Source organism: Maniola jurtina, chromosome 17, assembly GCF_905333055.1.
Source record: "Maniola jurtina chromosome 17, ilManJurt1.1, whole genome shotgun sequence".
Taxonomy (NCBI): domain Eukaryota; kingdom Metazoa; phylum Arthropoda; class Insecta; order Lepidoptera; family Nymphalidae; genus Maniola; species Maniola jurtina.
The window spans coordinates 12,719,198-12,734,866 of NC_060045.1; the positions used below are offsets into that span (position 1 = coordinate 12,719,198).

Below are 15,669 nucleotides of genomic sequence, written 5' to 3' on the forward strand. Positions count from 1 at the left end.
GTTATATTTTAATGTCTGAGCTAGTTGACTAGTATTTCTCCCCACTCCGCCCGCCCTCTAAATAAACACAGCCTCTATCGCTCTATGTTCCCTATTGTTTACATGTCCGCGGTCGCTCCCTTTTAACTATATTATTACCCAAAGTATTGATGTCGTTGGCATGTTTCGTCGGGTGGGATGCTTCTTCTGTGGCTATTATATACCCCTTCCGAGTTAACTCGCTTCCATCTTAGACTGCATCAACACTTACCACCAGGTGAGATCGCAGTCAAGGGCTAACTTGTATGGGCATAAAAAAATGTCGTAAAATTCAGATCTCATGTCCTATTTACATTGATGCTGATGCACGATCAAATTACAAGGTAAATTGGCAGTGATTCTTTAGCACGATGCGATCAAATTACAAGATATTGGCTTTATATGTACTCTGCAAATACATTTCTCATTTGAACCGAATACTTGTATCAATTCTTTTCAGTTTTTGTCATGTCTGAAAACCGCTAAAGGTGCCGGCGATCGAATTCTAATATTTACACCTTGTGTTTGACTTTCATTGCGAACACATGACTTTGGAGGTGTCTAGAGGTTAGGTCAGAAACTACAACACCATGAACTCACCTTGGCAATCAGCTAGAAATTACTCCACTGAGTAGTTCTATTAATTTTTAGATGCCCTTGCTCAATCAAAAGCTGTGATCCTCAGATGGCGCTACGAAGATTCACGAATTCAGCTTACCTTTTATCTACTAACATTATACGATGGCCAGCCTCAAATCTTCAATATACAGACAGAATAAACACAAATAGTAATTAAAAAAATTAAATAAGAAAAAATCGGTCAAGCATGAGTCGGACTGGCACACGAAGGGTTCCGTACCATCGTACAGGAAATAACACTATACCCACACCATAGAAAATAGGGGGTGGTCTGTGACCCACACTTAGCTTACCGTGCACTTGTGACCTCAGGGACCGCGGGGCATAAATAGGTTTAATGACGGACAGCGACATCTATGATGTGAGTTAGTGAACATATTGCTTCGTCGTAGCACTTTTTAATTTTTTTGTGATGTAACCGCAAATTCACGGTTTTCGGAATTTACCCTTTAATTATATTATATTAACAATTAAAAAATAATATATTGCTACCTGCCTTTTTTCATGATTCTAGGTTAACGGGAACTACCCTATAGATTTTAATTCCCCCGAATTGATAGACACGATTGACATACAGATATCAGATAACTAAGTGATCCTATAAGGGTTCCTTTTTCCAATTTGAGGTACACAACCCTTAAAAGAAGGAAAGGAAAGGACTAGTTTAAAAGAGTCCTTTTGATCTTTCTGCTGTATCTGTGGCCAAGTAATTACCTAGTAGGTACCGTTTTATCTCATCGACAGTAGCTTCTAAAACTGTATGGTAATCAGCCGTGACACATTTCGGCCTGGCTGTTGCTATTCAGTGATTCAACCGCCCATTAATTACTTGCGCTCTACTTTCCTTTGAATGTACCCTCTTTGGTAATGCGGCACGGTTTGAAAACCACCCGGTTTTTATGACTTTTTAAAAGCCAAACAACATCTCACATTTGTCAGAGTTATGTTGAACAAACGTCGTATTTAATTAAAAATTCAAACGGTTTTGTACACAAGTGTAATAATCAAAACCCGGTCAAGTGCGGCAAGTCAACAAGTGGGTTCCGTACCAATTACCATCATACAAACACTACAAGTACACTGTACTCTTTGTAAAATGTATATATAGCTATTTTGAAATTTTATTATTTGTTGTTATAGCGGCAATAGAAATACAGACTGAAACTTTAGACTCTTGATCTATTATGGTTCATGAGATACAGCCCGCTGACAGAAAGACGAACAGACGGATAGATATGCAGACGGTCAGCGAAGGCTTAGTAATAGAGTCACGTTCGTCGTTGACACCTCCTCCCATCGCTGCCACCATATTGTAATAAAACCTAGTAATAGAGCCTGACACAACTGTCTTTATTTTACGAATACCTTCTTAAGTATAATATAATCACGCTACAAACCCTAAAAAAGAAAATCACATAGTGCAGAATAGAAACAGCGCTTTTACTTATTTCCTCGTTATTTTAAAACAATTTCCTAGTACTTGTGCCGCCAAGTTCCAAGTTAAGACTTGAAGCGTGTACTCCCACACTTGTGCCGATTCTGTATCGCCGCCTACGTCACAAGCGCTAAGTGAATGTCTAAAACTTTAAAAAGCTTAACTTTAGACTTAATTCTCATGTAAAATATGTTTTATTTATTCCTTTTTCGAGTTCCATACCTAGAATTGAATACACATTCTGTGAAAATTTCAACTCTACCCATTACGGTTCACGAGATAGGTACAGCCCGCTGACAAACAGATGGATGGATGAACGGACAGCGGAGGCTTAGTAGCTTAATAGTTAGAGGTCCGTGTGCATCCTTCGGGTACGCAACCCTAAAAACTCCTTTTAGGTTATTATTGTTTTTCCTTTTTTAACCCCCGACCCAAAAAGAGGGGTGTTATAAGTTTGACGTGTGTATCTGTGTATCTGTGTGTCTGTGTATCTGTGTATCTGTGTATCTGTGTATCTGTGTATCTGTCTGTGGCATCGTAGCGCCTAAACGAATGAACCGATTTTAATTTAGTTTTTTTTGTTTGAAAGGTGGCTTGATCGAGAGTGTTCTTAGCTATAATCTAAAAAAATTGGTTCAGCCGTTTAAGAGTTATCAGCTCTTTTCTAGTTTTCTTGTAGAAAAGAAGGTTAGATAACCGTTAGGTTCATAATATTATGTCAATAGACAAATGTCAAGCTGTCAAGATGGACGTTGCCTAAATACATAATTATTTATTTGAAAATGATGTTTTGGAAAACTCAAATACTTTGGATCGTCGGGGGTGTTATAAATTTTTAATTTACACTTGTTGCAAGAGAAATTGATATAGGGATGCCATTTACAGAATCTAAAATTAGAACATGCCGTTTCAATTAACAACATCTCTTTTCTCTACCCGTTTCGTTCTTGCAGTACGCCGGGTTTAAGATTTAAAAAGCAATTTTAATACCACTAATTGGAAAGCGTGGACGTCGACTGTAAAACCGAAAAAACAAAGATTTTTGACTACGTTCTGCGAATTTAACCCCTTCAATTATGTCTGCTTTGAGTCGTATTCAAATTAAGGGTGAATGAACTGAGTGGAAGGTTTTTGTGTAAAGGTAAAATTTTTGATTTATCTGTCTAGTGTCTGGATTTTTCAGGCATTAATAGTAGGTAAGTACCTAGTTAGCCATAGACTACGAAATAGGGGGAGATCAAAGCTATTTATTATTTGAGACCTGACGGATTCATTTTAGCCAGCGACTTCGTCTGTTTGGATTTAGTATTTTCAAAAATACCGTGGGAAATCTTTGATTTTCCAGGATAAAATGCCTATGCCCGTCTCCGGGATGCAATCCATCTCCGTACCAAATAGATGATGCCCGCAATTTCTTCGTCTTTTTTTAAATCCCGTCGGATCTCGTAGATTTTCGGGGACAAAAAGTAGCCATCATGCAAGTACCGTTGTCGTTAAAACAGCCCCAACACAAGTACATCGTAATAAATCTTACCCCAATGTGTTATGTGCCAACAAAAATAATGAAACGGCCACGGAACCCGCAGATGTGAAAACGAAGCCAATTAGAAGGTTCTCGAAATAGCAGTGTAGGCCCTCGCGTGAAGAGAAATAGGGTTGGGAAATTGTATTGTTTTTACGAGGCTGGTGTACGAAGTAGCCACAATGAATAGTGTTTTTGTATGTTCTGATGTAGGTCATGTCGTATTCCATACGCAGTGTACGAACAAAGGGGCTTATTTTAGGTAAATACATACATTCATCGTCAAAATCAACCAATAGACGTCCACTGCTTGACATAGGTTTCTTTTAGGTACTTCTATGTTTGATGTTTGTTTGATTAGGGGGCCTTTCTACCATGCGCTTTCTGGTGCGAGGTCCGCCATTCTAGCATTTTGGGAACCTAAAGATTATTGTTTTTTCGAACTGCCCATTGCCACATCACGTTCGCAACCCGTTGGGCTATGTCGGTTACTCTGGTTCTCCTACGGGTCTCCTTATTTATGGTTCTATTCTGAGTGACTCTGAGCTTTCTTATGAGGATTTCTTTGATTATCATTTTTTTCCAGGCAACATGACCCATTTAATATAATTTCTTATACTCGTAATTCACTACGAATAAGAATTAATTTAATAGCGTTTTCTAACATCAGGTTTTACCAACGATTATTGTATTTGACAGGGATAGAACCTTCGCAAGCTGTCCCTCCTTAATTGTAGTCATAAATTGTTGAAGTCCGTGCCGATCCCGCCCTTTGGCCTTAAACCAGTCAGACAGGATAATGTAGATTGTTCCATAATTACAAAAGGTAGTTTACGTTTAATTTTAATGAATATTATCATCATCATCATCATTATCAACGGATAGACGTCCACTGCCACACACGGTCTTGTCCTGCCTGAATCCAGCGGCTCCCTGCTACTTGTTTGATGTTGTCTGTCTACCTAATGTTGCAGCTACAATAAGGTTATTGTCAATGCCTAACAACACCGGTTTTCGGATTTTTTCCGTTACTTTTGCTATAAGACTTACGTATCTGCCAAATTACATGATTCTCGGTCAACGGGAAGTAGGTAACCTATATGTTTCTTGACAGATACGACAGACAGACAGACAGAGAGATAGATAGACAACGAAATGATCCTATAAGGGTTTCTGTTTTCCTTTTGAAGTACGCAACCCTAAAAATGTAATTCAGTCGTTACACGTGTATCGAAGTCCCCCTGTTTCTCGTACAAGGACGTTCCGATTCAGGCGTTGCGGAAAATGTCGAGCCTTATTCATAACATACCCACTCGTGGACCACGTAAGCTACCTTAACAACTTTTTAAGGCTTTTGTACTCGAAAGATGCCAACGGGATCTAATTACATAAAGTCGTAACTCATTAAGGAGCAAGCGACGGATCTGCCCGCAAAATTCAAATTTTATTTGGTTTTTCGCAATTTGTAAACTAATACGACAAAGTAGGCTTATAGCATTCTAGTTGCGACAATGGCAGTATCATTTCCACGTGTATATATAAAAATCTTTTCTTGATAAGGTCCAGTTTGAGAATTTAGCTCTAGTATTGACTAATTTGTGAGTTACAGTCGATACTAGAGCTGATTTCTTAAACTGGACCCTTTCATTATTTTACCGCGCGGGAGCTGTGTCGTGCAAGTGAGAGCCTCTGCTTTCCGTCCGTCTGTCTGTTAGTGGGCTATATCTCATGAACCAAACGCTTCTGTTCTGACAATACGTCCACAAGAAACTTAGCCGGGGATTATTTTTATAATCACAATCTTAAATAGGCTATTTTTATAAATAATATGTTTAAAAGAGAATTGGATTGAACCCCTCCTGATTCAATTTTGAAATCTATAATTATATAAAAGAAAAAGCTGACTGACTGACTGACTGACTGATCTATCGAAGCACAGCTCAAACTACTGGATAGATCAGACTGAAATAGCCTATCGGCATGCAGATATTATGACGTAGACATCCGCTAAGAAAGGAATTTTGAAAATTCAACCTCTAAGGGCGTAAAATAAGGATTTGTAGTCCACGCGGGCGAACTCGCGGGAATAAGCTAGTATGCAATATGTTTAATGTTTATTTATCCTCATTTTCCCTTGTTCAAAATAAATACTTAAACTTGCTTGCTTGTTAACTTTTATACAGGGCAAAGCTGTACCGACGAATTACTTAACTAACAAAAACTAAAACAAAAGCTCAAACAAAACAAAAAATATCTACTTAACATTAAGAAAACTTATTGTTATGATCCCGTTAATTTGTGAAGCAACTCCAACTCTTTTCAACGCAGGAAACAAACACCGGGCAAAGAAAACGAAAAGCAAGAATGAAGGAAAAGTCCATTCCATATTTTCCGAGTACTTAAATCCACAATTTCTCTTAATTAAAAATGCAAATCACACGGTTCCGTACAGGTGAAACTGAGGGAGATGGCACGATTTTATAGTTTTATCTCTGTCTCGCCGGAGGGTGAAAGGGGTGAGTATAAATATTCAGAACAATAATGATGCGCCTTACCCGCGCAGTTAGGGTTACCATTCGTCCGAATTTCTAAACATTTGTCCTAGATTATCCGATAGATAGATGTCCGGGGAGCGTCCGTGCAGCGCCGTCCGTGCAATATTTGTGTGCCACTACGGCTAATGTGTTGAACTTTGTAATCATATATATTAGCTTTTGTAACACACATTATGCAAATAAATAATTTCTATTCTGTTCTATTCTAACGTTCTGAATACTGTCCGGATTTTAAATTTTAGTCATTGGAGAAGGTTTAATTTTTAAATGAAATTGTTACCAACGCTTAAAATATCTAAATACATAAAAGGGATAGCTGACTGACTGACTGACTGATTTATCAACGCACAGCTCAAACTACTGGATGGAACGGGGTGAGAGAAAGTGACTTAGATATCCGCTAAGAAAGGATTTTTGAAAATTCAACCCCTAAGGGGGTAAAATAAGGGAAATTTGTGTAGTCCATAAACTATTTGTTTTATAAACAAATAAATAAATAAGAGCAATTCTCATTTATTCAGGTAATTATTACTGGTAGATTAAACAACAACAACCGATAGATATTACGTTCAAAAATAGAACACAATGTTCGAGGCTCCCCTGGTGCGGCAAATGTTCATGGACGGCGGTAATCACTTTACATTAGGTGACACGCCTGTGCGTTTGTTCGTTATTTTTTATTTAAAAAAACCGGACTTTTCTAGCATCTTGTCCTAGTTTATTGACTTTAAGATGGCAACCCTGGCCGCGCTCCCTGATGCGCCATGATAAGTGCCTATCTGCCTATCTCAGCTCCCACAGGAAAAATGTACAGGCATAGGCAATGAACTGAACGTTTATTTGAAGCGTGAAATGGAAAATCTGTACGAGTCATATGCTGTTATTTCCATTCTAACCATATAATATACCAGAATAATTTTCTGTTTTTGAAAGAAGGAAAGAAAGAAAACTAATTTGTTCATCTTTTGCATAAAATTAGCGATTAGTAATAAAGTACTTAATAATTACTTTAAATAACCTATATAATTTGTCCGATATTTGTCCCGTTTGAACAATGTCTTAACAATATGAAACTAAATTCAAAGAAGATTATACCGAGTGTCGACGTATCAAGCAGCAACAACATAAAGTCGCTAGTGTGTGCTCTCACTAAATAAATACACAGTAGATACTTGGGAGCTTCATGCAACCGTGCCGTTGAATAATTCTCGGCAACGCCATCGTCGCGTACATAACGTGTTTTATAAAATAAAGCGGCTGCATGACGCTGTAGTCTCCTACTATAACTTAGTCTATTATTTTTTCAGATACAAGTTAGCCTTTGACTGCGATCTCACCTGGTGGTAAGTGGTGATGCAGACTAAGATGGTAGCGGGTTAACCTGATAGGAGTATGGGTTTTTTACCCATACTCCTTTGGTTTCTACACGGCATCGTACTGGAACGCTAAATTGCTAGGCGGTACGACTTTGCCAGTAGGGTGGTAACTAGCCACGGCCGAAGCCCGAACTGTATTTAATAGTATGAGAGTACTGTCAACTCATTTTTAACCTTTTTCTAAACAACCGGTCAAGGGTAGAAGGGTTCCTTTTTTTTTCTTTTTGAGATAATTATGGAACCTTAAAATTAAACTTTTTTGATTGATTTTAGGCTCGCTTGGTGTAAAATACTCTATGGTATTAAAACGCAAATCAGCACAGTGAAGACTTACAAAACACGGTGTAAGTAACCGCACGTCGTCGATCAATCAGGGTGTAACGTTATCCGCGAAACAAATCGCTTAGGCTTCCTGGAAGGCCTCGTTATCGCAAATGGTTTACTTTCCGTGTATATTCTAACTCTCTAACCACACTAACTAACTTCTAGCACTCAGGATAGGCATAGAACCATCCCAAATACCTTCCTTTCCCGGTTGAGCCTCAATAGCTCAACCGGTAAAGGAGTGGACTGAAAACCGAAAGGTCAAACCCCGCCCGTTGCACTATTGTCGTACCTACTCCTAGCACAAGCCTGACGCTTAGTTGGAGAGGAAAGGGGAATATTAGTCATTTAACATGGCTAATATTTTTTATTTTTTAAAGCAAAAAAAAAAAAAGTGTCTGCAGTAGGTATTCCATGCCAGACCGATCCAGCCTAAACTTTTTTAAATTCTGATACAAGTTATTTTTTGTTTTCATCTACTAAAATTGTAGTTGCAAAGTAATAATAAATTAAGTTACACTGGAGATGCTTATTTCTAAAGAGATTTCTTCCAGCAAGTAAGCTCTTGACTGCGATCTCACCTGATGGTAAGTGATGATGCAGTCTAAGATGGAAACGGGCTAACTTGAAAGGGGTTTAATGAAACTACCATATAGTTTCATTAAACCCATACCCTGGTCGGTTTCTACACGGCATCGTACCGGAACGCTAAATCGCTTGTCGTCACAGCTTTACCTGTAGGGTGGTAACAGTAGGGTGGTAGCCACGGTTGAAGGCTTCCACCATACTAAACCAGAACTAGGCCTAACCTAACCTATACCTTTACGAATATCATGCACTTTTCTTTGTGTTTAAATATCACACTAATATTATAACGGCAAAAGTTTGTATGTGTGCGTGTCTGTATGGTAAAATATATACATAGTTTGTCCTCAGTAATATAGAGACTATAAAATATTTACTCGCCCTTCTAGCTACATCGGTGAAGGATACGAAAAATGCTTTCCAATACTGTTGAATTAATCATAGCGCACCCTACAACTTTTATTATTTATTGTGGAAGATTTTACTTTCGGTCTCACGTCACAGAGGAAAACCTCACGTCTTGATAGATTTTGACAACCTCCCTGGTTGCGTTTTAGGTACGATGCCGTGTAGAAACCAAAGGGGTATGGGTTTAATAAAAACTGCCAAACCCATTCCAGGTTAGCCCGCTTCCACCTAAGAATGCGTTATCACTTATCACTTAACTTGTAACTTTTTTAATGATAGAGACCCTCAAAAATTGCTATGCAGCCTTGTATGCAGCATAGTTAATAAATCTTGGAACATGACAAATGAGGTATCTATATTGAGTCAAATAGTTAGGACCATAGATTCTTTCGTTGTCTCTGCTACTTACCAAGCGGTCAAACGGTCCTTCGAGTTCACAGTTTTTTACGAGTTCATTTCTGTAATCAGCTGTTTGTAGGGTTGTCACCTTATACTTAAAAAAATCATTTAAACACTCATATCTCCCACGGGTATCATACTACGAAGCTCATAATTTTTTTTGGTGCATCTACGCATTGGCCCTAACCTCATCTTGGCGGGATGTTACGGACATTATTTAACACCTAGTATGCAAGAATTTTCTTTGTATTCACTCATAAGAGTAGTTTGAATCAATGGTATGTTTTCGAGTGAAGCTCGTCGCGAATAGATTCTATAGATCGAACATTTTCATCAACTCTCACTAGTTGAAATTCTAGCAATTTCAACTAATGAGAGTTGATGAAAATGTTTGTACATAATCGATACTTTTGAAGCAGACGTAATGAATCTAGTGAAGTGGATTACTGCGGATATATCTAGTCCAGATACAGTTATTGAAGATTTAGGTTGTAGAGTTTTTTTTCTAAGAATACCTCAGTCATCACTACCCATATTAGAAAACGTGAAAGTGTTTGTTTGTTGGTTTATTCGTTTGTTCATCTATCACGTAGCAACGAAGCAACGGGTTGACGTGATTTTTTGTTTAGATATAGTTAAATACTTTAGATACTCGTCGATCTAAGGTTAAATATAAATTGAGAAAAACTTCCTGTTTTCTATTCTACTTAAGTATAGGGATTTGTGGAAAGGACAGAGTAGGAGATACTGAAGTTAAGAAGGAATTACAGTAAACTTGGAACTGTTGCATATTTTGCCTAGTTCAATGAGTTAATAGGTTTCTGCGAGGCATCAATTCATTTGAAAACGTTTAAATTAAGTTTTAGTATTCTGTGATCCTAAGTGCGTTCAAACTTTACAGCCTAATGGAATTCCCTAAATCAGCTTGATTGATTAAACAGGCAACCTAATCTCTCCATATCAACTGTTTACTCTGTGTCTGGTTGATATCGCCAATCCCGTGTTTTGGCCTACCCTCCGTAGATCTGAATATGTATGAGGTTATTATGTGGCATGTAAATCTACCTTTGATGTGGTTATGATGGAAGCTGACGGTACCTACTGGTCGCTATGTGCTCTAAATAATAATTGATAAGCAGGCCTATAGCTGTTTATAGGTTTGACAAGTTAGTTTGATTTACCGTTCAACTTTTAGGGTTTTTTTTTTTTTTTTACCCGAAGGGTGCCAACGGGACCCTAGCACTAAGCTTTTACTGTCCGCGTCTGTCAGCGGGCTGCATCTCGTCAACTGTAATAGGAAGAGAGTTGAAATCAGAGTGTGGATTTCTATTGCCGCTATAATAATCCATACTATAATATAAATGCTACTATAATATATATATTATAAATGCGAAAGAGTGTCTGTCTATCTGTCTGTTTGCTACGCTTTCACGGCTCAGCCGCTAAACAGATTTTAATAAAATTTTGTATAGACTTAGGATACATTTCGGGGAAGGACATAGGCTACTTTTTATCCCGGAAAAACTAACAGTTCCCGCGGGATTCCTAAATACTCATCCGCTTGATCGATTCGTATGAAATTCGGTACCGAGGTAGCTTGCGTCCCTGTGATTGGCATAGGCAACTTTTCATCCCGGAAAATCAAACAGTTCCCACGGGATCTTTAAAAACCTAAATCCACGCGGACGAAGTCGCGGGCATCCTCTAGTAACAAATAATAAAAAAACCAAGATGGCGTATTTCAAAATGCAAATAAAAAAAATTAAATGTATACAGTGTTAAGCTATGTACGATGGTACGGAACCCTTCGTGTGTGAGTCCGACTCGCACTTGACGACTAGGACAATAAATAAAAATGAATGATTTTTGTAGTCTACCATTGTATTTGCCGTCAAGTGCGCTACACTTAAATCACATAGCCTGATCCAATTAGTGGAATGGAGCCGTAGTCCGATACGTACTATTTGCCTTTCCCTTTGTGACTCTCCGTATAATAATAGATCCGTAAAATCGATTACGGATCTCGATTCTTTTGCATTCCTCTCTAATATATAAAAAATTCTAAATCGGTCCAGAAACCACCACCTTTTTTAAGTCGGTTAGAAAGGAGAAGTAGTGTTTAGTGAAAGCTTAGTGGTTGAAAACTTCGGCTTCGTATTCGGGGTTCGATCCCAGGCACGCACCCTAACTTTCACGGAGTCGCGTACGATTTAAACAATTATCACTTGATTTAATGGTGCAGGAAAACATCGCGAGAATGTTTGAGAGACAAACTGAAAAGTCTGAGAGTTCATTATGATGTTTTCAAAGATGTGTGAAACCTAAACCCTTCTTTTTCCTTCACCATTAAAGCAAATGGTATTTAATTGCTTAAAACGCACATAACTTCTAAAAGATAAAGATGCTTGCCCGGGATCGAACCCCAGGCCCCCTAGAATTGGACGCCAAAGTCTTAGCCACTAGAATATCACGGCTTCTCTACATAACCGGATCCAATTAGTCGGATGAGCCAGTACTCTGGAACTATTTGCCTTTCCCTTTGTGACTCGGTATAAATTAATCGAGATGATGGATTCGCCGAGTGCAATCGATTCGGGATATCGATGCTTTTGATCGCTTTTGCATTCATTCGTGGGATGAAAGCACCGCATTTGCTTTTACCTACAATTGAATTTAATAAATTGAATACCAAAACAACCAATGACTCTTGAGTGTAGTGTTATTGAAAACAATAGCCGTATACGATATAACTGCAGTAAGCATACCGTATATCTATTTGTCGAAGAGATTATATTAATACTCCAGTCTCCAGATAAATATAGCTCACACTTTCTTGAAATCAATTAAAAATTCATGACATTGAATCTTCAAAACTTTTCTTATATCAATGTTGACCTAATCTAGAAATATTATATTTTGTAAAGAAAACAACCGAAATAAACCATTCACGTCTCAGAATTTCTTTCCGCCTAGCGAAATCAATAAAAAGTCCGTTTGAGCCAAACACTTCAAAGTTTTCAGAGGAGTCGTCATGTTTAAGAGCCAAAGAAACTTTTTCTTTTAAAATCCTCGTCAGGCTTGCTACGGTATATAGGTACAATAGATGGGTATATATTTACTTCGTAATATCCTTAACAGAGCTCTCTCCGTCACTCGTTTCATACAATCGTAGTTCCAATTTCATTTGAATATTAAGCAACCAAAGTCCATGAAATTTTGCAGACATAATTCTAGAAACTAATATCTGTGTCTGTGGTGTTTTAGATTTTTCTAAAAATATGTAGTTTTAAAATTACAGGAGCTCAAAGATTTGTATGAAAATTTTTAAGACCGCGTAACCATGAAACCGAATATTTTAACAGAAATCTGGAAAACCACAGACATAGATATTAGTTCTAGAATATGTCTGCAAAATTTCATGGACTTTGGTTGCTTAATATTCAAATGAAATTGGAACTACGATTGTATGAAACGAGTGACGGAGAGAGCCCTCTTAAAGATTGTACTATAACAACCAATTGCTGCTAAACGACTAGGTCTCTTTGATTTCACGTCACGCCTTAAATATCGTAATCTAACAGATAATGTTTTCTTTTGTTTCAGATACAATTTACTTCACAGGAAGTTAATTTGGTAAGTTTTTATACCATTTTTATATATTTTTACGCAATCATTTTCAGGCTATGTGTATATGAGTTTATTTATTGCACTATCACACTTCACACTATAATATTATAAAGGCGAAAGTTTGTATGTGTGTGTGTGTGTATGTTTGTTACCACAAAAACCAAAAACCACTGGACGGATTTGGCTGAAATTCAGAATGGAGATAGATAATATCCTAGAATAGCACATAGGCTACTTTTTATCCCGGAAAATCAAAGAGTTCCCACGGGATTTCAACAAACCTAAATTCACGCGGGTGAAGTCGCGGGCATCGGCTAGTAACTTCTAAATGCCTGAACAGATTTGGTGTATACTGGCTATATCCAAAAAAAAAAAAAATGGCGGCTCTATACCGTCATTTTCAAATGGGATTTTTTTACTTTTTAATACGTTTTTGGTAGAATGGTTGTGTTTTTTATTATTTTTATTAGGACTTGTCCATACTGTGATTGACTCAATATTACTACTTAAAGTTTTCTCGCACAGTGAATCAACTTAAAAAATAAGTATACCTAATCTAAGTAATCCTCGGAACAACAGAGATTACCAGCTAACCGATTTCCCCGGTATAATATCCGTAATTCAATGATACGAATCTCGCGGGCTGTTTTCCGAAATTACGGTCAACGACCTTTGATCGCAGTTACCGAAACAGACGGAAACTCATATTAATAAACATTTCCTGTGCCTGCAAAATACACACATGTTACTTAGGTATTAGAGTTCAAAGTGCTGTGCAAAATTCGAGCTAAGTTCGCAAAGTATAATTGAAGTTTCCGCATCACTGGTAGTGGTGTAGGGTTTCCATAAAATGAAAAAATGGGCAAGTCCTGACAAAAACTTCTCTATAACTAGTTGACCCAATCCAGTTTCACAAGAGTGGAATTTCTGTTAATCATTTCTTGCTTTCTATCTTTTTTAAAGAGATTCTCAAATTTTAAACCCAGCGCCTTTAACTATACAAAAAACACACATGATACACAGGTATTAGAGTTTAAAGTGCTGTATTTGAGCTAATTTCGTTGAAGTTTTTGCGTCACTAGCATTCGTGTAGGTTTTCCATATTATTTTGTAAAAAAACATAGACAAGTCCTGACAAAAAGCTTATCTATACATATAATAAAATTGTAGAAAAGTGGTGTCTCTACAATGGAAATATATATAAAAAAAGTAGCAGGGGTTGTTATTATATCGATGCCGAACCCGAAATTGTAATTAATTTTTTTTTATCTGTTTGTCTGTATGTTTGTGCACGCTAATATCAGAAACGGCTTATTCGATTTAGATACGGTTTTCACTAATATATTGTAGTAAGCTTCACTTAACATTTAGTGTTTATTTCATGTCAATCGGTTCATAAATAAAAAAGTTATGTCAATTTAAAGAATCACGGCGAACATTTTTAACATGCAGAGTACGTACTACACGCCTCGCGCCTGAGCGTCCGTGGCTATATAAAGCGCGCTGAGACCCATTCCACGCGAACGAAGTCGCGGGCACAGCTAGTAGATTACTAAAGCTGACCCAATCCGTTTTCGGTAGAGTGGAATTTCTACGAATTTTTTCTTTCTTTCCGCGGTCTATGTCAAAGAGATACAAACACAAATTTATAGACCTAGCGATTTAAACTGTTAATAAACATTTTCTCTGCCCATCTAATACACACACGTAACTTAGTTATTAGAGTTCAAAGTGCTGTACAGAATTGTAGCTAACTTTGCAAAACATAATTTAAGTTTTCGCGTCACTAGCATTTGTGTAGGGTTTCCATAATGTCATGTAAAAAAATAGACAGAAGCTCTGACAAAAAGCTTATCTACATGTCAGGACTAATCTTGACGTGTGGTCACCCTAGTCGGGGATGGTATTGCTCGTATGGAATCGAATGTGGGACTTCATTAAAGTTATCTCGGAATGAGTGGATTTGGTTCGTAAAACTGAGCAATAAGAGTTTGTGAGGGCTCAAATTGAAAATTGTTATTGGATACCTACTTCTGTCTGACTGTTATTGATACTTGGAACTAATGTAACTGACTTCAAGTGTTAGCCGTTTTGGATTGTATTTTAAAGAGAACACTTTCCATTCGAGTTTTACGATTAGTGCCAGAGTTTGATTTTTAGAATGCCATTATCGAAAACCTATTTTGAAACAAAGTATTATTTAATTTAAACATCTTTATTGCTAACCATAATATTACAAAAAATAAAAGTACAGGAGAGACTTATAAACAAAGGGTGACCTTATCCACCATACAGTGATCTCTTCCAGGTAACCCATACTGAAGAACTTATAGAACTATTATATAAGACGGAGAATTGCAATGCAAGTATAAAATAATACATAGGTTTATATTAATAATAATGTGTATAATTTAGTTAATTTAATTTTAGCTTATTATTGCTTTACCTAAATACCAGTTTCAGTCTATAAAAAAGCCTGTAGATGATGCTTTCTAGAAATTTTCTTTCAATTTCGGAAATGAAACCTCCAGCAATCAATCTGCCAGCACTCGAGCCAAGTAAAGGTTAAAAGGTACAATTATGCGAAGTTATTGGGTTTTTAATGGTGTGTATAGATAGACTCGCCTTCGAACCTATTTAAACTTAAATGATTCAATATTGTAAGTTGTAAGAGCCTAATATAGGCTCTTACAACATCTCATAAGTTTTGGGGGCGGACTGGTATTCTTAGGGCCGTCGTATCTGCTCGTAGCAAGCAAAGGACCAGCTGTGGGATAATTC

At 37.3% G+C, this 15,669-nt stretch overlaps 1 protein-coding gene across 2 annotated transcripts in view; it reads left to right on the plus strand.

The window, feature by feature from the left end:
* The window catches only part of LOC123873725 (stress-activated protein kinase JNK), a 107,145-nt gene that overhangs the window by 32,813 nt on the left and 58,663 nt on the right, over window positions 1–15,669 (plus strand). For both annotated transcript variants that reach the window (XM_045918737.1, XM_045918738.1), the window contains exon 3: window positions 12,865–12,894. The gene's annotated coding sequence lies outside the window, so the exon portion shown is untranslated. The remainder of the gene's footprint in view (window positions 1–12,864; window positions 12,895–15,669) is intronic.